The sequence below is a fragment of the Lineus longissimus genome, chromosome 4 (genome assembly GCF_910592395.1).
Source record: "Lineus longissimus chromosome 4, tnLinLong1.2, whole genome shotgun sequence".
In the NCBI taxonomy this organism is placed as follows: domain Eukaryota; kingdom Metazoa; phylum Nemertea; class Pilidiophora; order Heteronemertea; family Lineidae; genus Lineus; species Lineus longissimus.
Window position 1 is genome coordinate 17,161,638 of NC_088311.1, and position 24,525 is coordinate 17,186,162.

Consider the following 24,525-nt stretch of genomic DNA (forward strand, 5'->3'; position numbering starts at 1 on the left):
AGCTCCTTACAGCGGGAAAACCCAAGTCCAGCAACCAAAAGTATCAAAATACATTTTTGTTTACATTTGAACTGCACACATGCGTTTGTTTACAATTTCTTTCCCGCGAAATCTCGAAGATCAGGTGACCTACAATCGTGGATTGAAAATAACATTAACCTTGGTTCAGCAGGTCAACACGTGTACAGGCTGTTCCAATCATCCCCCTACAGCCAGCCGTTCAACAGGTAGTGTTAGTCACCCCACAGGGAGTGCAGGTGATTCATTAATCCCCTGCATAACTGAACAGCAATGGCTTGGCTTCCGTGAGTGATAAGGAGAATTGACCGTGTCCGATTAAAAATCCCTCATTACTGCTCCGCTGAAGTAAATTTCCGAAAATAAACATGACGTTGCATCAGGATAACATATCACCTGCAAACGTGCAAAATTTCGAGACGAAACACGACCCCCAAATGGCACTTTAGCGAGCCGCCTTATAGTATTATGATATAGATCTGAAGTGTGAGAAGAAAATGATAAAAGAAGAGTCGGTTATCAGGGGCGGAACTTACGAGTGCAAATCATTGCGCCTATCCGTGAATTCATTGCATAGAAAAAAGACATATTGTCGGCAGATTTGTGTGAAAAATTATAACTATAATTATATAAAGAGCATCTTTGATCGTGTAAATATTAATTTTGAACATCCCATTAATCCACGATGATATACAGATGGACTGCTTATGTACCCTTTACACAAAAATAAGTAATAGCAAAAATTCAGATTGGAACATTGCGCCACTGACCGTTTCTTTTGGAGCGGCACCGTTTCGTCAGGAGCGAAAATTACCGATCTTTTAGGCACGGCCACCGTTTCTTTTGGAGCTGAAAAACCGATTTTTTAAGAATCCCGTCTCGTTAGGAGAGTGACAACCGTCGAGTACCTTCATACTCATAAAGGATGGGACGTTTCAATGCCTCCGATATGGCTTTATGTCAACAGACTCTAGGGTTTCTCTCGTGGCGATAACAGGTGTAATCTTACCAATACTTTTTCTTAAATATGCAAAAGTACTTATCTCTTATTTGTTGGGCATAAGTCCAAACTGTTTGGTGATCGAATTTAGTGCCGGTCACATGTCAAAGTTCCCAGAAGTGCCTCAGACTTCCCGGTTGGCGTATAAGGTAATTTCTTCAATTAAAGATGTTGGGATTACCGTGCATCCAACGTGCCTCTCTTTGAAACTAGTTTTGGACTGGGAATGTTCTAATGAATGTAGGTTGCCCACCGAAATGGAGCTTGGCGTTTTCCAGTGGAGAATACGACACATAATACGGAGCACGTGTCAAGTCCGTTTGTACTATCGCGTTAACTCAAAATTCCTAGTCATGTTCTGCGAGAAACCTGACCTCTTGGGTCCGACCAGTTTTGTTAATGCCATCTTAGTGGATAGGGCCACCAGCATGTCCAATCTAAGGCAACCTGAACCAAAGATACAGGAAAGAGGGGTCGGCCCCACGGCTCCGATGTACTCATCTCTTCCTCTCGCTGACTGATAAAACGGATACGGGTGCCGACAAGCTTCATTTCGTCAGGGGGCTTCGTTAAATAAGACCGTTAACGGAAAATCAAATGTATGACAGCTTTCTTTTCTTCCTCAGATGGCGAATAATGGTCTATCGATTTCGAGGGATGCAGGGCCAGTCCGTGGGGGACCTAACCCAACACGATTGGCCGGCGGCGGTGTCCGGTGTTGTTTTTGTGCAGTTACTAAGGTATTTGCTGCATTTACCCATAGACTTTGGCCGATATCCTCTATATGACTATTTTGAGGCGGCGTTCATATTAGTCTTTGTGATGAGGAGCTGTCTGTCTTCCGACAATATATGGAGGGTAGCATCAACGTTTGTTACCGTAGGATTTCGGAGTGGCCGTACACCCACCTTCAATGTCAACATTTTGACATCATTCGTCAAGCCGTGCAGCAGCATCTGAATGTACAATCGGCGGCGTCCCTTTTGACCCGTCTACTAAATTTGTTCGGGGTTCACAACTCTTTTACACCAGCTATAGTAAAATACATTTCGGAAAAAGGGCGCATATTTATGGGTTAGTAGATCGTTCGGGAGTGGGTAGAGGCCCTTTTGTGGCAACTTCTCTGAACAAAGAACTTTGGCGGCGTACTAGACATCGAGCTCATCTATTTCAAACAATTTTATATGGGAAGACCTGCGCACGGTGCGACAGGTCATATACGGAGTTGGAGTCGTTTTACCACCTTCAGCCCTCGGTATATTTTATGCCTTGTTGCCATCACGTCATGCATGTCAGATGCGTGATCGTATTAGTATGGCGCATGTTTCACTCTTTCACGAAGCTATTGTGTCCGGCCTGTGGTACCCATTTCAGTTATCATAGGCATGGTCCTCTCTCTGTAATAGCGGGGAGGTCGACCCCCCCCCAGGTCCTTGCGAAGCGCGAGGAAATGAAAAAAATTGTCCCGTCCCACCTAGGGCATTTAGTAAACATTTAAATTATCGACCATACACGTGGCTTGCCAGCTTGCTAGATCACTTTACTCCCACAGAGGAGGAGGAAATGCCTCCTCTGGCCGACATCGATGATGTCCACTAGAGTGGTGCGCTCTGTCCATCCACCATCTATTCCTAGGATACGGTTAGCGTCACACTATATATCATATATATATATATTATATATTAAGCCTCGGGCGATAAATGAGGACAAGTGAGGTGGAGCATAAGATTGGGAAACAGCTGGACTGGTTTTCCTGAGTGAAAAGCTTCAGCCTCTGTCCAACGCAAAATGAGGCCACAGTTATGCATTGACCCACGTATCAAATTCTAAAGGCAAATATGGGGAACAGCTCCTGGTGACTGGCGACGGCTGGTCATTTGGTCGCTGAGGACCCAAAGCCTACTAGATTATCATCACTATGTGATGGCTATATGGTGAGATGGACGAGCGATAGTTATTTTTGGTCGGGATTATTATCGCAAGCGGGTTCGCCGCGTCGTATTTTTTGGTGGAAATATCGGAATAATGGTCACAATATGTCAAACAAGGGTGTCCACGGGCTGGGCGTCACCTACATTACAAAAAATTTTCGGCTCAGTTTTTTTTCTGTCAAAATCAAACCTACGCAACAATGTAAACAAAATTTCAACCCGTTTTAAAGTAAATATTTTCGGACACCACGGCACCGTTTCTCTTACTTGGTCATTCCTGGCTCACCGGTCGGTCCTTTTCGTCTTTCTCTCAACCAAATGCTCCTTCCGAATCTGAAAGCGGGGAGCGCCCAATATACATGGTTCATCTTGGTCGCGGCGAGGTGGATCCATCTCCATAGTCGGCCGCTGCTGCAACGAGTTACTCGCTATAAGTCTTATACACTACGTTAGGAAGCTGTTATGCACTACGTTAGGAAGCTGTTATACACTACGTTGGGAATCTGTTATACACTACGTTGGGAATCTGTTATACACTACGTTGGGAATCTGTTATACACTACGTTGGGAATCTGTTATACACTACGTTGGGAATCTGTTATACACTACGTTGGAAAGCTCTTATCTGTTACCGATGCCCTTTCATACGGGTACGTGCGGATTGGCAAACGGAATATGACGAATACGCGGGGATGGATCACCGAACATTCTTCAGAAATAGACACGGTACTTTGCTGATATAAACATGTATATTGACAGTGATACGCATACGATTGTTAGGACCAAAGTCATCTTTTCCGACTTGCGGAGGATGCAACTCACATGATTTAGGACCAAAGTCATCTTTTCCGACTTGCGGAGGATGCAACTCAAAATTATGGTTTCCGATCCCTTTGAGGTATATATATTTATTTAGATCTTAATGAAAATGAAGGTGATTGATAAGTGTTATGGGTTCTTTCAGCATAGATTTTCGCGGATTAAGCATACCAGTCCTGAGGTTTTTGTTTTTGTTGGTGCATTACAAGACACTGATGACGGTGGTCGTGATAATTAACATATTGTTGAATGGGGGATATCTTTCGAAAGTAACGTCTAACACTTTATGGTACTGTAAGCTTGGTAGGTTGCCAATATAATCGACGAATTTGTAAATATAACATATATCAGGTGTAATATTGATAGCCATATCGGGTAATATAAAGACATATTAGGTAATGGTCGGTAAATTTCTGACCTTCTAGGTCAGATACACATGAAGCCTTGATACTCGCAGGCTATGCATTAGTTTTAGGTTGTCTTTAGTATATGCTATATGCATTGATATGTCGCATTCAAATCTTTGTGGAAACAACTCTTGGGAAAGATATACATGTAGTTCTTTTTTTTTGCGGGCCAAGGGGCGTAATGGTATTCGGGACAATTTCATGTCTCGCGTGCTGGTTAAAGTGGTCAATACAATGGTATTTGTTCATTTAAGTTGGGGCACGACTTTCTCGTTTATGGCTGATTGGTGCTTGGGTTGCCTCTTGTATCATATCTGGGACGCCAGAACAGCACGTGTTGGTGCTGCCCTCTGGCAATACGTTGTGACACCAGTTTGGTGAGCTGGTAAATAAAAGTAGTACCGTTTTGTGAACTCAAAACACGTGTGATTTCCCTTTTGTTGCGAGGCCCAAAGCTGGGAAATACCGCACATCTGGCGACCCTCGGCTTAAACTCGACCTGGATGATGATAATAATGAATTTCACCCGGACCAATTTGGATATTTATAGGCCCCTACATTTTCTAGGTGGCTGGAACTTTGTCTTTGAAATGGATGTCCTCACGCAGCGTCCTATGTAGTATGTTATACGATACACATACATGCTCTGGCTATGTGTAATGTACAGTGATTGCGATAACATGACGCTGTGTCTACCATGCATGTGCTCGTAGTAGGACATTCGTTTGTTCGCCGCTACAAGGAATATATGATTAACTTTCATGGTTTGCCTCGGTGGGTAGGCACTTCTTTTAACTTTGGTCCTTATCTTGGAGTTCCCCGAGAGTATGTTCAAATTTGTGGCCGTGGTGGTTTAAAGATCGACTCTGAAGGGTGTGCATTTATTCGTACATTTATAGTGGCCAAACCTCCGGACCTTGTTGTTATTGAACTGGGTACTAACGATTTGGTAGACGCCCACAATTTTTCACCTGAATATCTGGCCAGGCAACTAGTGGAATTTGCTCAGGAATTGGTCGATGTGTATCGTGTATCAGCAGTGGTCTTGTGTTTGGTAGTGGATAGACGGCAATCTCGACGTGGTCTTCACGTTGCACCAGATTTTTCTCAGAGGAGGGAACGCTTCAATTTTGCAGTCCGGTCAGCCCTCGCTGACAATCGTCGTATCATTCCGTTTAAACACGATCGCTCGGTGTTGGTTAATCTACAGGATCGGCTGTCGGGTGATGCCATTCATTTCACGTCTCAGGAGGGACTATCCCTGTATAACTTCAGCATGCGGCAAGCTGTGCTTCTCGGGATGAGGCGAGTGAGACGACTACAGCACAACTAATGACTGATGGAGCTGCATCGATACTGATATTTCATCATTGTGGACTGGTTTGGTTTGATTGATAATATTTGAAGTCATTTTGAACATTTTCTGCATCCGTTGTAAATTTGAAGAAATTCATGAAAGTATTCTTATTATTTTTGTTTAGAAAGTGACATTGGAATGAACCACTTAAGTAAGAACTAAATTTTTACACAGCTCGATAATATTTTTGCATTGTCATATTACGGTACAACCAGCTATATTTTCTTCTTCAGGGAATGATCATGGTTGTGTGTACGGTGTATTGTGGATGGTGGTAAGAGTATTATGAATGTAAGGTTGTGATACTGGTAAATGACTGGGCTGCATGTCTGCCTGCCGACATCTGTTACAGTTGCACAGGTAGGCTCTTATTTTGTTTATCATTAGACTGTGTGTGTTGCAGACTTGGGTCTGATAATATAGCACAACCATGGCAGATCAAGATGGCGAGGATGTAGAGGTGTACGAGGATGTGCAGGAGGATGTACCGGCTATGCAGGAGGGTATGCGACTACGACATCGACAGCTTCCTGGCGTGGTTCCTGTGATACAGCGACAGCGGGATCTCAATGGTGAGGATGGACCTAGGATGATTGCTCCACCTGCTTTAGGGCTGTTGGGAACTATAAGGAAGAAACTGGTAGATGTTTTTTCGGCCCTTTCAGTGAGTATAGCAGCAATAGGGAACAGGACATCCTATGAACAGGTACCCATGGAGGAGACCTATGCAGCTGCACCTTACCAGCGAACGTCAACACCTCGGAGCGACGCAGCAGCTGGTAACATGTATACCGGCTATGCACAATTGCCACCAGTTTTTCAGTCACACTCTGCAGACAACCCTGTTTCCGTAGCGACGGTACCTACTCCACAGACAGCATCACATGTTACCTTTGCTGATGTACATCAGAGTAAAGAGCATTTTCGACAGTTACCTCAGGCCGTACCTCGACAGGATGAGTTAACTGCATCGCCATCACTTCAACCCCACCCAGTCGCAATGACTCCCACTCGCCCATCTACTACAATGCCAGTATTAGATAACTTCTATGATGCTGTGGACACCACTGCCCCACCACCTGTGGTAAATAATTATTCTAATTGTTCTTTTGGCGGCAAGGATGAATCGTTTGTTAAAAGGCGACGCCCAAAAATTCCTGCTTTTGATGACACGAAAACTGATTTTGAGGCCTACATTGCCAATTTTAATGCTATTACCGTGGCTTGGACCAAGGAGGAAAAATTGACCGGCCTCCGTGAGAAACTTGAAGGCAAGGCTGCCAAGGTTCTAGCCAACATGGACTTACAAGGCATACAGGTGACATTTGACTCCCTTGTCAAGGCTCTTGAGAAGCATTATGTCGGGGAACGTTCCCTGTGGATGACAAAACTTCGCGATACGAGGAGAGAGGAAGGGGAGACTCTGGACGACCTCTCTTTTAGGCTAAGTCTTTATTCCAAGCGTGCATACGGCACCCTTAAACCAGATCTTGGTTTGGAATTCTACCTGGCTCTGCGCGACACCCCCTTAGGTGATAAGCTATATGCCTACAAAGACAGACCCCTCGCTGAAATTTTGGACCATGCAAAGTCTTATGAGAGTCACTTACTCTCTACCAATCAGTCGGTGTCTTCTGTTCCAGCTGACACTCCGGTTGTTGCGGCTTTGGGCCCAGACGCTAACAACAATGGACCGAAGGCGTCGTATCCATCTCGAAATGGAGAGAATTTCCCGTCTCGTGGTCGCGGACGTGGTCGTGGGGCTGGCAGAGGCCGATACAACCAGAATGATCGCCGGTTTTCTTCAGATGAGCGACGATGCAATATCTGCAACTCTGCAGATCATCTGTGGCGGGAATGCCCGTATGTAAAGCGCCACATGGATGCACAGATCAGAGCTGCTAGAGATGTTGGTCAGCCTTCAGGAACAGATGTGACTACGTCGTCAAACCAGTAGGCCATGTCCCTGATCCGGAAGCACCAGGGCATGGCCGTCCAACTCGAAATGTTGCTTCTTTTGGTTCCAATCTTTATAGAGCATATTTGACTACATATCTGAATGGCCTACCTACTTGTTTTTTGTTGGACACTGGCTCAGTGTCGACTTTCCTTTCGTCGCGGGCCTATTTCAAGATACCCCGGAAATACAGACCACCACTTACAGGTTGCGATGAGGCTGTAACTATGGCAGATGGTAAATCAACTATGAGGATTCGGGGAAAGGTTTCCATGCCAGTTCGGATACACGATATGAAGTTTACTTTCGCCATGACAGTAGTGGATATGGATTGTATGGACGGAATATGGGGCACAGATTTCATGTCAAGATTCAATTGTGATCTGAAGTTTGGTAGTGGCACTTATGTTTTTAATGGAAAGGAATATCCCATAAATGACGTCAAACACAACTTACTACCTCATTCGGTTTGTCTTCTTAGGCCTGTTACTTTATCTCCGGGTGCTGAGATTGTCTTATCAGCAAAGTTAAATAGTCCTTTCCGTGCAAAACAGGAGGTAGTAGTGGAACCAAGCATATATTTTGTGCAGGAGCATAACATCTTGCCTGCCAAATCTGTAACTGTACAATCTAGGAAACAGCGGCATACACCTATCCAACTTTTCAATCCTACGGCGGAAACGATTACCTTACCGAAGGGAGTGCTACTTGGCTATGCTTTTCCGGCAGCAGTGGCTGAGGCAGATCAACATTCCGAAAATTTGGAACATGATATGGGAATGGAATCTGAGACGACTTCATCAGAATCTATTCCCCAGAGCTCCATGGATTGTTTTTCCGTGAGAACTCTGGAGGAGCTAGAAGAGGATATGCCTGAACATCTGATTGATCTGTATAAGAAATCAAGTGCTTCTTTGGATGTGGAACAAAAACACCAGTTAGCGTCACTTCTTCTGAGGTATGGCCCTACTTTTTCTTCATCACCAACTGATATTGGATCTACGGATATAGTGAGTCATGAGATAGATACTGGGGATGCACGGCCTTTTCGACTGCCGCTCCGAAGGCAAGGTTACCAGAAGGAAAGAGAAATCCGAGCTGCGGTTCAGGACGGCTTACAGAGAGATGTTATGGAGGAAGCCAATGGCCCATGGGCGAGTGCCCCTGTTATTGTAAGGAAGAAGGACGGGACGAGTAGATTCTGTGTTGACTTTCGCAAGCTCAACTCTGTAACAAAAGTGGATGGTTACCCGATCCCAAGATTTGACGAGTGCATTGACTCACTCCACGGCAGTAACTACTTCTGCTCTTTAGACCTCCAGGCGGGATATTGGCAAGTGCCACTAAAATCGAAACAGGACCGCGAAAAAACAGCTTTTCTAACCAAGGAGGGGTTATTTCAATTTAAAGTTCTACCATTTGGCTTATGTAATGCTCCACGTACATTTGAGCGCCTCATGGAGTGTGTGCTCAGGGGTTTACAATGGGAGAAATGCATCCTCTACCTGGATGACACTTAGTGTATGGAAAAACGTTCCAAGAGACTATGCATAACTTAGAGTGCGTATTAGAGCGTCTCCATAAAGCTAAGCTTAAAATGAAGCCTGGAAAGTGCCTCCTTTTTCAAACTAGTCTCGAGTATCTCGGACATCAACTCTCTCCACAAGGGATTGAGCCACTGACCAACAAGATAACAGCTGTTCAGTCGTGGCCCTCGTTAGCTTCTGTACCTCGGAATAAACTAAGAACGGAAGTAAAGCGTTTTCTGGGACTGGTAGGTTACTATCGTAAATTCATAAGAAACATGAGTGACATTGCGGCGCCTTTATACAACATTTTGAAGAAGGACAGTCCACTTATTTGGACACTGGATCATGAAAACTCGTTCAAGCGACTAAAAGCAGCACTCACTAGTGCACCTCTCCTGTCCTACCCGGATGTCACCAAGGGTAATTTCATCCTCGACACGGATGCCTCCAACACGGGAGTTGGCGGAGTTCTTAGTCAAGTTCAAGATGGTAAAGAGGCTGTTTTAGGATATTTCTCACATCTGCTTTCTGATTCCGAGAGACGTTACTGTATCACCAAGCGGGAATTTTTAGGGGTAATCAAGGCTGTACAGCACTTCAAACCATACTTATATGGTCAACGGTTTTTGATCAGGACAGATAATGCTGCGGTAAGCCATATGTTAACCCTAACAGATGCTCAGGAACAGATACAACGATGGCAGTTATTTATGTCACAGTTTACGTTTGATGTGATACACAGACCCGGACGTCACCATGCAAATGCTGATGCAATGAGTAGACTTTTCTGTCAACAATGTGGACGGACCGATGAGATAGACCCAGGGATAGATACAAGCATGTCCAGGGGCAAACCAAGAAGATTCCGTATCAAAGAATCTGTAGATGTTCCACCATGTGAACATACGCTACATACAGATGAGTCAGTGGAGGAAGAGGTCGATAGGCTTATGATGAGCTGTGCTGTAACTACCCGAGCTCAGGCCCTTGAAGCCATGGTGAAACAACACAGACCTGCTGACCCGTCTGACCCCAACCTGGTCCCAGAGGTCGATCACCTGGTTCCACTGTCAGGAATGCACAATCTACAAATATCCGACCCTGATATAGCTCCAATCCTTCAGCTCAAGTTGAGTGGATCAGATTATCCAAATTATAGATGTATCTCAGGCGAGAGCCTCAGTGTTAAAACCCTTAGGCAACACTGGAGGCACTTGTTTGTGGATAATGGAATCTTATGTCGCAAATTGGACATCCCAGATAGACCAATGAGAATTCAGCTTGTCGTGCCGCGCACACTTAAGCAGTCTATTATGGCGAAACTACATTCTGATCCTTGTTCCGGACACTTAGGAACTTTGAAAACTGCGGAGCGTGTAAAGGCTAAATTTTATTGGGTTGGCTGGCGAAGAGATGTTGCCAGGTATGTTTCACATTGTGACGCGTGCAATGTTATGAAGTATCCGCATAAGAAGAAGAGGGTACCTTTGACCCAACAGCTCTTTGGGGAGGCCTTTGAGCGGGTATGTGTTGACATCATCGGACCGTTGAAGCAGACGCCTAGAGGCTTCCAGTACGTCTTAACCATGGAGGATACTTTTACAAAATGGGTGGAGGCTGCCCCTCTCAGGACATTGGAGACAACAGAAGTATGTAATGCCATTGTTAGCGAACTCATTTCACGGTTCGGTTGCATGTATATTTTGCACAGCGACAGAGGCCCACAGTTTGTGTCCCAGCTGTATGACTCACTACTCAAGAAATTGGGGATTGATAGGAGTTTGACCACCCCATATAATCCAAAAAGCAATGGCCTTGTCGAGAATTTTAACAAGATCTTGAAGTCTATGATGAAAACATATGTATACGATCACAAGGAATCTGTTGGCAACTGGGATGTGATGCTACCAATGTTCTTGATGGCATATAGGTCCTCGGTCCACAGTAGCACTGGGGAAACGCCACATTTTATGTTGACTGCCCGTGAGATGAAGACTCCTCTTGATCTCTTATATTCCAAACCATCGGAATCTCGGGAATCTGTTCCTACCTACATCAGGAACCTGGAGGATAGATTTCATAAAGCATATAGCATTGCTCGTGACCAGCTTCGATTAGCTCAGCGGATACAGAAAAAACAATATGAACCATCAACGTTAAAATATCAAGCCTTGAAACCAGGACAGTTTGTCTGGTACTTTAATCCCAGAAAATCGTTCAAGGGTGACAAGCATCTAGCCTGGAAAGGACCATATAGGGTAAAGGATATAGGTGATGATTTCACCGTAACACTTCAATTAGACTCTGATGGGCATTTATACCGTACCCATCTTGATAAGTTGCGCCCTGCCCATGGAGTTACAGAGGAGAACTGGTCACCGAAGTGAGTGAAGTTGGAAACTGGATTATCCTACAAGTGGGGACCTACTTGGGCACGGTAAGGATGTCGACAGGCGAGACGTGACGCTTATGTTGTTGTGAAACTGTCTGTTAGTGCGAATCTTCTTGTATAAATGCGATGTGCGATTCTGGTGTGCCTGAGGGTGTGACTAGGACCCTGGTCACCCCGTTTTGTATCACGAGTGTATTTTATCGTTTTAAACAGGTCAGTTTTTACTTCTCAGCCGATGCGTAATAATTCTATGCATCTATGGGTGCTCAATTTTATAGTGGCTTTGGAGTCGCAAAACGCGAGTTGGTAAAACACAGTGGTGTATTTTATAGGTAGAGACTCAGCGTGCTGGCCATTTCTTGAATTTGTGCGTCTTTTGGTGCCTGCTCAAATCCAGTTGTATATTGTGCCTTAATGTCAATAGCTCAGGGATGTTAGATCTCTATTGGTACAATCAGGGTAACACGATGAATGGTTTCCACTTCAATATTAATGGGTGCTCAGTGTTTTTTCATGTCACAGTGCGACATCTTACTAGAGATATTTCTGTTTCTTGTGTGGTGAGGACTACCCGTTTAGCTACTAGTTATTATGAACAATGTTGTTTCTTATACTGTACATGGGTTGGCTGGATTGCTTTGCTGGTTAACGCCATGATACAGCGGACACTGAACTTTTGATACCAAATGTGTTTACTAGTAAATCGGAATTTTGTACTGGTGGTTTGAACATTGTGTACATGTATCAATATTGTATACGTATTCACTGCTTGTGGTACTGCGTACCAAAGTGTTTTTGACGTGCTTTTTATTTGATTAGGAGTTTTGTTGTGGTATTCATTATGATATACATGTACTTGTGTGTGTTTTCGTATATGAATGAGCAAGTGGGTGCGACTAGAAACTGTCGGTGTGCTTTGAGGTTTTGTCTGCACGGAAATGTGGACGTGTTGTTTCATCACATGTTAAGCTACAGCTGTGGAGTGTTCAACTTATTAACCTGGCAACTTTCACGCACTATCAGCATAAGCAACTGGGACCTTAATGTGTATTGGATTATGTGCATTGAGATGCCTTTTGATAGTTGCTTTTGCCTAAATGGTTATTTGGAGCCCCTTTGCCACTGACTGAAGCACTATTGTTCACTTTGTTTACATTTGTATTTTCTATCACACTTTATGTGCTAGGGACCTTTTGGGTGGCTTCTTCAGGCACTTCTACACCATTACATTATTTATTTATTTTCACTTTGGTTAACCATAGTGCTACAGTTTTTGTGTACCATGTGCATGGCCGAGCTAGTCAATTGGTCCTGGGGCATGTGACGTGAGTGTAGACTTGGAGAATCATGGTCGTGGGTACGAATAGTACTTAATTATTTGGTTTTGTTTGAAAACATGTTTATTGTTGTTTTGGTTTAAGCGTATGGCAGGAGCTATCATACGCTCATCCGAAGGGAATGGTGTATCATATCTGGGACGCCAGAACAGCACGTGTTGGTGCTGCCCTCTGGCAATACGTTGTGACACCAGTTTGGTGAGCTGGTAAATAAAAGTAGTACCGTTTTGTGAACTCAAAACACGTGTGATTTCCCTTTTGTTGCGAGGCCCAAAGCTGGGAAATACCGCACACCTCTGTCACGGTTGAAGCAAAGACAACTAATATCTTTTATAGGCCCTGGTCGTTTATAATCTTTTCTCATATGTCGCTACTCAGGGTGGGCCCTTGCTTTCAGCATGGTTTATGCCTGTTTCGCCTATTCCTGTTTCGCCTATTCCTGTTCCGCCTACAAAATTCCTGTTTCGCCTATTCCTGTTTCGCCTATTCCTGTTTGGCCTATTTCCTGTTTCGCCTATTTCCTGTTTCGCCTATTCCTGTTTCGCCTACTTCCTGTTTCGCCTACTTTCCAGTACCCCTACAATAAATCGACTCTCCCAGGGGGAACCTTAGGGATGCATGTCCATTTTATGGGGAAAATGTGAGGGGACAATTGGATGATGTTAACGATGTGATGACAATTTGACTAATCAAATGCAATCAACTTTGTTAACAAACCATGCCATGACCGTTTTGAAAGAGTCACCTTGAAAGCGGGGACAGTCCGGGACTTATTTGACCATATGACCATACTGACACACAGTAAAAACTAATAGATTAAGTAGAGTGAAGCAGTCGCTTATTTTATAAAAACAGGAATTCATGAGTTTTTGATAAAAATACATAATATTGTACATTCTCATAATTATTTGATCAAAATCAGCTGTAAAACCCATGTCATAGTAAAGAACAATGTAGCTATATGTCTTCTTTCTATTACGAAGCCAGTTACTGACTAAGACAAAAGAAAGAGAATCCACATTATAAAATGCAGGCCTAAGAAACCTTTCTCAAATCTAATGAAAGGGTAAAACTTTCTTACTATTTTATTTCTTGCCTTTTAAAATAAGCTAAAACATAAGCCGATGTAAGCTATGTATAATTTTCCAAAGTTATTCCGAATAATACTGAAATAATGGACATGTCGCTAAATCCATTATTTCAGACTTTATTCTTAATGATAGCCTTTAACACTATAGTAAGGGACGGTTCATATTCCTACGTCTGTGGGGAGGTTAGCAATACATTTGAATAGGCGAAACAGGAATAGGCGAAACAGGAATTAGGCGAAACAGGAAGTAGGCGAATCAGGAATTAGGCGAAACAGGAATAGGCGGAACAGGAATAGGCGAAACAGGAATACACCTTCAGCATAGGCTTGTGAATTATTGTAACACCATTACTTTTATTTAATTGGATGGTTGAGGCCGTTGGGGTCGAGCGAGTATCTGTTAGCAGGATAGTTTTTTGGGTGTAGAGGAAGAAACCAGCTAGGGACTGTATGCTGGACCCTACAGGAGGAGGTCGGGCGGTTGTTCCTCCTGACCGTCTTCTGATATCTACGCACCGGTTTCTTGGCTATTCATGGGGATAGCCAAGGCAAGAATTGTGTCTGTTTCGTCCTTAACACCTGATTACGTGGTCTCATCGGAGTTTGTTTGTTTTTTTTCATTTATATAGTTGTGAAATCAGTGGTTTGCCTTTAAGAGTGTTCATAGCATGGGATATGCACTCTTGTAGCGATATCCTTTAGGAGTATGCAGGCAACGTTTAAGAAGGAAGACTCTAGAGGATATATTTACTCACGTTCAAGGGAACAGAGTAGGTTTCAGGCACGAAGTAACCGGACCAAAGTACAGATTGCGTGATTGCACTGGCTTAGTTATGACACAGCTGAGTCATGGTCCTGGATATTCCATACAATGGGCAAACCGAAAAATATTTACGGCGTTCTATATTTTTCATAGACCGGTTTGTCTAGGATATGGACCTGATTCGGGTTAAGATTGGGGAAACAAAAATCATGGAATCGTCTCAAAATATTTACTAGTTTTTTTTGGTTGTTTTTGTGGGTTTTTTTTCTTGTCAAACTCCAGTTGATTGAGTATTGTGGGTTAATTTACCCGGTGTTGGTGAGGTGGCGTTGTCACGTGTTAAGAGTCCTCTTCATTCCGGTGATGGGGATAGAAATGATAAGTATATTTTAAAACGACAGGATTGTCAACAGTTCGGGGACAAATACTCAAATAACACTAATATGACCCTAAACCAGTTCTATATCGTCACCATTAAACAGATGACTATCATAAGCCGATGCCAACAGGAAGTCCAATGAAAAGGCACCGTCGGACGCGAATTCTGTTTTCTGCTTCCAAGTCCTAATTCCTTAGCCGTATCTACATGTAACTGTAAATCATCACCAAATTGGGTGGCCACTGTCTCACAAGTGCCACGTAATTCATTGTTATCAAAACCTTGATATAGCTCTACTACCTTTGTCGTCTGACCAAAGGACAAATCCTTTGCATAATACGCATTTAACGCGGGACTTACTACGTTTCAGTGACTTGCACAGACCAAATTTGATCCGAGAGTTCTTATTTCTTTTCCCAAGAGTTGAAAATTATAGATTATACATTTATCAGGTGTAGACGCGTAACTTTAAGTTTAATCAACTGGAGTTAGCAGGTATGAAATTCAGCGAAAGTTAGTAAATGGTACTTACCTTCTATAATTTCTAGGTAAAAATGGTGAAAGAACTTGGCGAGGCGTGTGCGGCGTTGAAAGGTCGTTTGAATTTTATCACAACTGGTTATCTACGAACCTTATCTCTTTTTATTTACTACGGATCACGTAGTTACACCGTTTATCTTTGGGGTCACTGGCGATCTGCCACTCACAATATTTTCATTCTCGGGCACAGCTTTCTCAGTCTGGGGACAGACTGGTTTTTTTCAAGGGGGGGGGGGGGGCATGAACCGTGAAGCCCTTAAAAGGGTAGGCTTCACGGTGTTCATAGGGTTAACTCAACTCGTTTGAAGTATACCGAACGTGCCTTATCAAGCTGTTCGCCATTGTTCTTAGCCTTGATTAATATTATTACACATTATAAGCAGTGAGTCCAGGTGTCCGAGTCACGCGGTTCCAAGTCGGGGGATTGCGGCGACAGCAGTATTCGTCTTCCGTAATCCTGGACTCTGAGCTCGTGATTTGGCGTCTGGGTATTTAAGTACTGGGCACGTCAGCTCTCTCTCTCTTTCCTCTCTTGGGCGGCCCAGCTTGCAGCGAGTTGTGTCTAACTTATCCGCAACTCATAAATCAAGTAAGTGCAAATAAACTACATATGATTACTCCTGACTTCCGAGTTCATTCTCTACTGAGTTAGTCTGTCTTCAAGTTCAGCATCGGTCTACGGCACCAGGTCTCTTGGGGGATGTTCGTTTGTTAGGGCACTAACATTGGAATGGCCGAGACGGGGTCAGTCGTTCTCCGCGAGAGGGCGTACTTTACAAATTAACGACGATTTCCATTGCCTTTGGACACTGTCTTGTCTCTGCCTTCCGTACTTTTGCCGCCGTTGCAGTTGGTCGCATTTTGAGTTTATTTGTCCCGAAATATTAGCGTTGGAATGGCTGTTCGACATCATGTTATCGGTAAATATTCTTGCTTTACGGTCTGATGATTTAGGGAAAAATTTAGTAGAAGACGAACAAGTTTTTTTCGTTGATTCTGTGAGAAAAAGACGCTTTTACCCGCAGGCCTACCGGTACCACACGTGCGTTTGCAATCAATGCACACTCCAAAAATTAAATAGTAAATCATTTACCATTTGAAGTTGTTAACGATACGTTTACCAATAAGTAGTTAACATAACTATTTTCATAGTTAGAGTAACTACTTGAAATCCAAACAGCATGAATACTTTTTTACCATTTCAAGTAGTAAAATCAGCCAACCAATCAGAATCACTGATTTTGTGAATTAACCACTTGAAGTAGTAAGCTTCGACCAATCAGAATGCGCCCCCAGACAGCAGACGTCCAGCGTCGATCGCCGCCATTTTTAACCCGCTTCAAAAGCCAAACTTCGTTTTCGCTGATCTTTGAAATGGACGTCGAGGAAACGTTGGCCTCATGGGGGATGGGAGAACTAGTTAAAGTGTTCAAGGGTAAGATATAGCTTTTGTAGATATTCTTTTTTTCATGTTTCCGACAGCACAAAAGACATTTTTTTTGACAATTTTGTAAAGGCCTAAGGCAAAAAAGAAAACGCGCACCATTCGATACCTGTTTTTAGTTCTCTTTTTTCTTCAGTTCTCACGACGCATGCACAAAACATTTTTATCACCAGTTCGATAGGCTTGTAGGCTACTCTATTAATGAAGAATGCACTAAACTGGAAAAAGAAGAAGTTTGTAGGCGATGTGATAAGTAAAAGACAACTTAAAAAGGCCCGCGAAAGTGTGCGCCCGTCAGCGCTCTTGTGATAATGCGATGCGCGCCATGAAGCAAAGTGTCGCACTCTCGATTTAAGAACAGTTTCAAACAGTTTTATTCGATTTTAGTGCTAAATTTTATATGAACATTATTGAAAATTTGTTCCGAAGTATTAGTAGAGCATTCGCGCATTACATGCATTTAATGAGATACTCGTTAGTTTGAATATTCCCGCCGAAAAAGTTGACGCAAGTGTGAAGTATTTCCGAGAGGGTGCACTCGGATCGAGCTCAAAATCGATGGCGGAAGTCGCCGGGACTGTTGACGTTTTATACTGATCTAAAATGCGATCGATTTCGACCTCATTCTGCCAAATGTTCCTTTTCCAAATACTTGCGAGCAGAAATTGTTGTCTCATTATAGCAGAGTGTCAAATTCACGCATATTGCGTGAAATGTCTTGCTGAAAAATGCTTCGGACACAGACGCTTCATTCAGAACAGATGATGATTCATTCATTCATGATTTGCATGCACTGACCCACCACCTACAGTGTATAGGCTACAATACATATATAGCCCTGTTAGTGGTGAAGCCTGGCCACCATAGGCCTAAAGGCTTTGAAATGTCCACACTGAATTCAGTCGAAATCCACTGCCGAGACCAGAAGGCCTTCTGGTCTGACTGGTCACTCGTCGTGAGACTGTTCATTCAATCTGGACGTTTTGATCTGGCATTCTGGATGGGTCAGTGTCTGAATTGTCTGCAGTCTTATTGATAGTTGTAAGTTTTGCAGTGCAGTTTGCCTGAGACATATGATCATCCAGGACCACCAGGTCCAGTCAGTGTTCAGTAGTGTAGCTTATTTAATTTTATGTATTTGGAAAGAGAAGTTCGTTCTGTGGATGCTTTCTTGGATCCTTCCTGTCCTCTACTATTACTAAATGTCTTTATGATTATCTACCAACTCTGTATTTTTAACTGGCTATTATCGAATGAAATGGCCGGGTCGAAATTGAGTACTCTTGTAGATTACAGTGAATAACAGTACCTGGTACATTATCGAATTGATATATCGGATCTCAGTAGGGTCTCCCCATGATCCTTTCCTTTTGCAACACAATGCTTGCCTGCATTAACAAGAGTGGTAGGCCTAGATAGATGGAAATTCTATAATGCTTAGGGTTAGGGTTAATTCTATAATTTTGATGAAAGTAGGGGGGGGGGGGTCATAATTGGTAGTATTGATAGTATTGAAAAGTCTCACAACAGGATGTACCAAGATTAATGGCTAGCGATAGTGCGCAGCAGTGGTTGTTGAATGATTGTGGTTGATCATGAATCTTTTTGTTCCAAAATTTGTTTTATTGATTCTAAATTGGCTGCTAGTGCTACAATAAAATTTGCACAGGATGTTGAAAATACTCCAAAAACTGCAAACCATTCCATTACATGTAGGCCGCTGAGAAGGGGTGGTGCTTTTGGACTACAAAGTTTTTTGTGTCCATTTTGTGGGAGGTGATGGTGACCTAGGTTTTTTTTCTTTTTTTGTAGAATTGAATCCTGATCAAACCAAGAATTACTCTATGGAAGCATGTCAGTATTGACCGGCTGGCCTGTTGTCATTAATTACTAGTACTTAGTATACTTAATACCACCAGATTAAGCTTAAAGTATAGCAACCTTCATTTTTGCATGATTTTCATTTCATTTAGGACTTCATCTATTTTCAGATGAAGGCATTGATGAGGAGGCATTTTGTATGTTGGACGATGAAATAATAAAGGAGCTGATTCCAAAAATTGGTACCAGAATGAAGTTTGCAAGGAAGTACCGCAATCTACTACTATGTAATAGTCATGATAGTAGTCTTGGGGTAAGGATCTGATTTGATTATAGAAAATCATACTCGGAAAGTGTGGAATTGCTTTGAAAAGTGATTCTTTGTGTTGTAATCGTCAAGTATGGACCTACCTTTAACTTGTTTCGTTTGTTCACAGAATGTGACAGGAGGATTAAAAACATTATTTATCCACCTGCGGATGTCGCATGCACTAACCTATGCTGGTAAGTATTTTTTGTGTGCGCAAAATGGATGCCAGAGAACATTTAGTGGTGTTTGGCCATATAAAAGACATATTGCGACGCACATTGTGAATGAGGACAGAGGTAATGAATCCCAAGATGACTGCACTGGTAATGCAAAAGTTGAAGCACGTGATGACATGGTCATGGATGATGTCATGGACGTAGATGATAGAGTGGGGACACATGAAACAGTTCCAAATGCAAATGAAACCATTCTAGAGCAACTTGACCTGTTTGCCATATCATCAAAATTTATAAGTAGACTGAGAGCAAAGCCTAATGTTCCCGCTGCAGCTCTCCAAACTGTTCTTGAGTGCACAACAGAGATGTTCTCTGAAATTCTTGAGTCACTGCTGGAACGTACCAAGAAACTTATCCATGATCTCGGTGGTGATGAAAATAAGAATGAGGAAGTGGCGGACCTCTGCCGGGATTTTACCGACTGCTTTCATCCATTTGCTGGATTGGAAACCAACTGGCTGCAGGTCAAGTATTTTTTAAATGCAGGCACATACATACCTCCAGTAAGCATTCCGCTAGGTACATCTTTTGACCCACAACCTCATATAAATTTCTTTTGTAAATACATGTAGATGTTAATTAGACTAAATCTGCTAGAGTATAAAGAGGAAGATCCTATGATATTTGCAAAGGTCTGGCCATTTATAGTGTGAGGATATCTTGGGATTACTGTATAGGGGGCAATGTATCAAGGGGTTATTGTCCTGAAAACGTTTTACTGCTTTCAAATTGAATGAATGTGAAATGAATTGTTAACTTAATTGTCATTGATAGATTTCTACTTTAAATGCCAGTCACAAATTTGAATGTGATGAGTTGAAAACTATAGTTAATGATAAATTTCTGTTGTAAATACATGTAGATGTAATCAGACTAAATGCGTTTAGTGTTTGTTTTTCATTAAAAGGTAATTCTTTTAGTGACAACATGGTTGTGTACCCTAGCTTAAAGAGGATAACGCCGTACAATAAGTCTTGATCTCTTTGAGAATTAGTTGTAGGACGCTATCTCCTGTAAGAACTACAACCCAATGATGGGATCTGTGACCCTGGCAATATGTAGCAAATGCACTTTAAAAAGGCTCTTTGGACATTAGTTCTATCACTCATTGTTCTCACACTGTCCAAAATACTGGTTATTTTAGACCCCTCATAATGAGGAAATCCGGGCCTCCTTGCTGCCGATCTCAAGTAGACGAACAGGTGTCGGCTTGAGAGAAACAGTAGCAGTTACAGCCCGGATTTCCTCATTATGACCCTAACTAGCCCATCCGCCAAAAAGGGAGCCACAAGTACATAATAGTTAATGTGGATGGATAAAGTAGTAAGGATCACTATCAAAATGGTTAAAATTGAAACTATAAAATGGTTAAAAATCAACTACTTATGGTAGTTATTTTATTAACTATTTTGAAATAGTTAAACTAACCACTTATCAGTCGGTGCAATACTAAGCCCCAAAGTAGTTACCATTTAACTATTAATAGTTAGTTTTCACCATTTAATTTTTGGAGTGCATGGCGTGTGTCACTGTGTGTCATTGACAGTGACATTGTCAAGTTGTGTGTAGACTTTAGACCAGTATAGGCGTTCAGGCTACAGGCTACATCATGTCTGTATTAGCCTAGTGTCACTTTCAGCTCAGTCTCACTCTGTGTTAGTGTCGCTACTGATGTCATGTTAGCTGCCCATGTCTGGAAGCAGGTGGAAGATGCATATGGGCCCCATTCTGTGGACTTGATGGCCCTTGATAGTAATGCTATGAGCGATAATCAGGGAGTCGTCTTGAGACATTTTACCCCAGCACCGAGCCTGTTAACATCTGGTGTCAATTTGTTTGCACAGGATATTTCAGCAGAGTCGAACCCTTATGTATATCCACCTGCTTCCATGGTTCTCTCAGTGTTGACGTTTCTTGTTGAGCAGCGGGTTGAGAAGTGTACCGTGGTGGTACAAGTATCTGATTCAGCACCCTTGTGGATGCCGATCGTCAAGTTGTATGCTGTATCAGAGCAGATTCTGGGTAGAAGGGGTCAGCGTGATGTGGTTTTGGTGCCCTCCAAGAAGGGGTTTGTTGCAGATCGAAAGGGTTTGGCTGGGTCTTTGATGGCCTATAGGTTTGTTTTCCAGCCTGTTGTAAGTGAGTAGTCTTTTATCTCTTGTACATCTGTTTTCCAGGCTCAGCTGCCTATCAATATCGAGGCCATCGAGGGCAGGCTTGCTCAGATACACAGTGTGTGGAAGAATTCGAATAATGCTAGGAAGTCTAGTATAGCCAATAGTTTGGAACTATTTTTTGCACAATTGAGTCATAAACCTGATTTGACAACTTGTGACCCCTATGATGTCATTAAGTTTTTGATTTGGAAGGTATCCATAGTGCTAAGACGTCACTCGGTCACGTGATCGCTTTATTTCCCTCAGTCTATTTTTTGGAAGCCGCACTGAGCGGACGTTCCGTCCCATTGCTCTGGGAGAACAGACTGTTTGTGTTCAAGGGTGACTTAATACGGGCCAGCTATGTTTGGCTGGCCCGTGCTGTGTTCATCTTGTGGGACGTTGCTCAATCTCGCGGAGTCTTTGGGGAGTCTTTGGGGACTGTGAGCTTCTATCCGGTGGGATAGAGCTTCTATCCAATGGGATAGAGATCGAGACCGGGGGTCTCGGAGCTCTCCGGGGGACAGCCGGGAATACAAGCTATCCGGGGGATAGATGTCGAGACCGGGGGTCTCAGTGCTGTCCGGGGGATAACGGAGAGTGTAGTCTATCTGGGGGAGGAAATTTTCAGACCGGGGGTCTAAGAGCTGTGCGGGGTCTTGTCCGGCCGTGCGGGGGCGGCCTACAGGTGTTCAGCAGTCTATCAGAGACAGTCTATCCGGGTATTTGTCAGGGGACCTTGTTGCGCTGTCAGGGGGTCACCCGGGCCCACGTCTTGGTGACCCTAGGATTTGAGATTGGGGTTGAGTGTCGGGGGACCCATGCAGGGGTGGTTTGGTACCCCACGGTAGGCTCAGGTGGGGCTAAAAATTTGTTTGTTTTTTGCTACGAAACTGACCAGGGTGGGTAACGCTTTAAGGTTGTTGCGCAGGTATGCTGTAATAAACTTTGTTCGTGGTGATTTTTCGATGTTCAGGCGTCGGCGTAATTGGTGTGCTATGTTGAGGGCACGGTTGTGTAATAAGCCCAATTTAAAGGGCTAGGCCTGGAAAGATTGGTTCATTCTTCAATCAGTATGGCGAAGGTGTGGCTCAAAGACGGCCATTCCCTGGTGGGTCTCGATATACTGCCAGTCATAATCAGGCTGAAGGATTTGGGCGACGTCGACGTGGCAGACTTTGCAAGCCCAAGGAAGAAGTATGCCCTGTCTTCATATTCCAGTGAGGACCTGGGAATAGAGGCATTGGCCATAATGGGTCACGACATACAGGTGAGCCCATTATTTGTTCGGTTTTATGTACATTTAAGTTGGTCTCGCTTCAAGCAAGGGAATAGTTATGCCGCGGAGGTCATCAGGGCCGTGCTAGCCGGTGTAACGTTTTTGAGTGTTCCCAGTTGTTGAGTGTTTCCCTTCTTTGTTTGGGAACAGACAAAGATAAATTGACAGGTTTCCCCTTTGACGGTCGTGGCCTCTCTAGCTGTCTATGGTTTGGCAAACACTGAAATATGGGGAACAGCCACCAATGTCACGCCAGCGTTAGCACCTGTTCCTGATCGGAGGGGTCCTTGTGTAAACCCCCCCCCCTCCGAAGCCTTCAGGGTGAGCAGAATGTGACCGGGCTCGGGATAAGAATGTTGAACGTCTTGGGTAGAATCCCAAGATTATACGTAGTCAAGTGGCGCTCTGCCCAAGGTCTTGGGAGTTACACCAGTAAGGTTTGCGGTACTAGTAATACCATTCCCTCGTTCACATGAAACAGTAATCATGGGGTCTTGTCGACGGGCAACGGCTCATGCCGGGTGGTACGCTGATGTTTTATAACGCGTTCGGGCCCAAAGCCGGGTTGTAAGTTGTACTTTAACTTCGCCACATCTAGGAGTACCTGGCGGGAAGAAATGACGACAATCTCGACAATAGAAGGCGGCTGGTGCACTGTGCGGTGCTTCAGGCGAACGACAAAGGTTCGCCATCGGGCCAGCGGCTCACCAAGCCGGGTGGGGACCCGTTGCCTGGGACGTCTGCTGCATCCTCGGGGGATACGACTCACGAAGTTGGTAAGGGGAAGGCCCCTGCGGGAGCCTCGTCGGGTACCAAGGCTGCTGGGAAATCTCCACGGAGGCGTCTTCGGGAGGTGTTAAGAGGGTAAGTTCTGGCGGTATTACATGTATCAGGGGTATAGGCATGTGTGTGTAGGTGGGCAGGGCATTGAGCGAAGGGCATCCTGGTTCTGTGGGTTCAAGCAGGGAGTAGTGCCAGTTTTACCGCCCACGTTTTTACAACCCGTCGTTTTTCTTTCTTTTTTTTCTGCTTGAATGTTTTGAACATCGGAAACAGCTAATTGAGCAATTTCTTGCATAAGCAATAGCAGACCGATGAGAATACGGACAAATTAAGAACTTTTGCGAAAGGAAAGCAATTCTGAATTTCGGGTTGGCTGCAATGGTTATCGGTTTATGGTAGCAAATTATCAGCGCATGAGCGAATTTTGGATCAGAACACGGTCGGAGTGCACCCCGATTGAGCACGCAGTTTTTCGTTTAAAGCACATTCGTTTATATGCCCACCTATGCGGAAAGGCTGGTTAGGAGTTTTGCTGTCTTGCTACAATGATAATGTAGGCCTCCACGTATTCTATTCAGGTTATGGATGAATTCGTGGCAAAGGACGCAGACAGGCTGCATACACTCGAGCGGGAGATGAAGAAGATGAAGCAGGCGCAAGAAGGAGGAAACGTAGACTTGGCTCTCGCTCAGGTGAGAATGCTGGCGGGAGGGTCCGCATCTGCAAACGCGGTTCTGATAGCGGCTATGGAGGCGTTGCACGATGCCGCGTCTGCATGTGAGCATAAGGACAAGGATTTATATAAAATGGCGGTAAAAGCATGCCGGGAGAACGACGTCAGTGGGCCTCTCCATGGGCTTGTTATTAAGCTTGTGGGCTCGGAGACTGCGAAGAAGGCCCAAACAGCTGTTGACGCTTGGAAAAAGGTTTTAAAGAAAACTAAGGCCAAGGACGCAGCAGAGAAGGACGGGGGGATC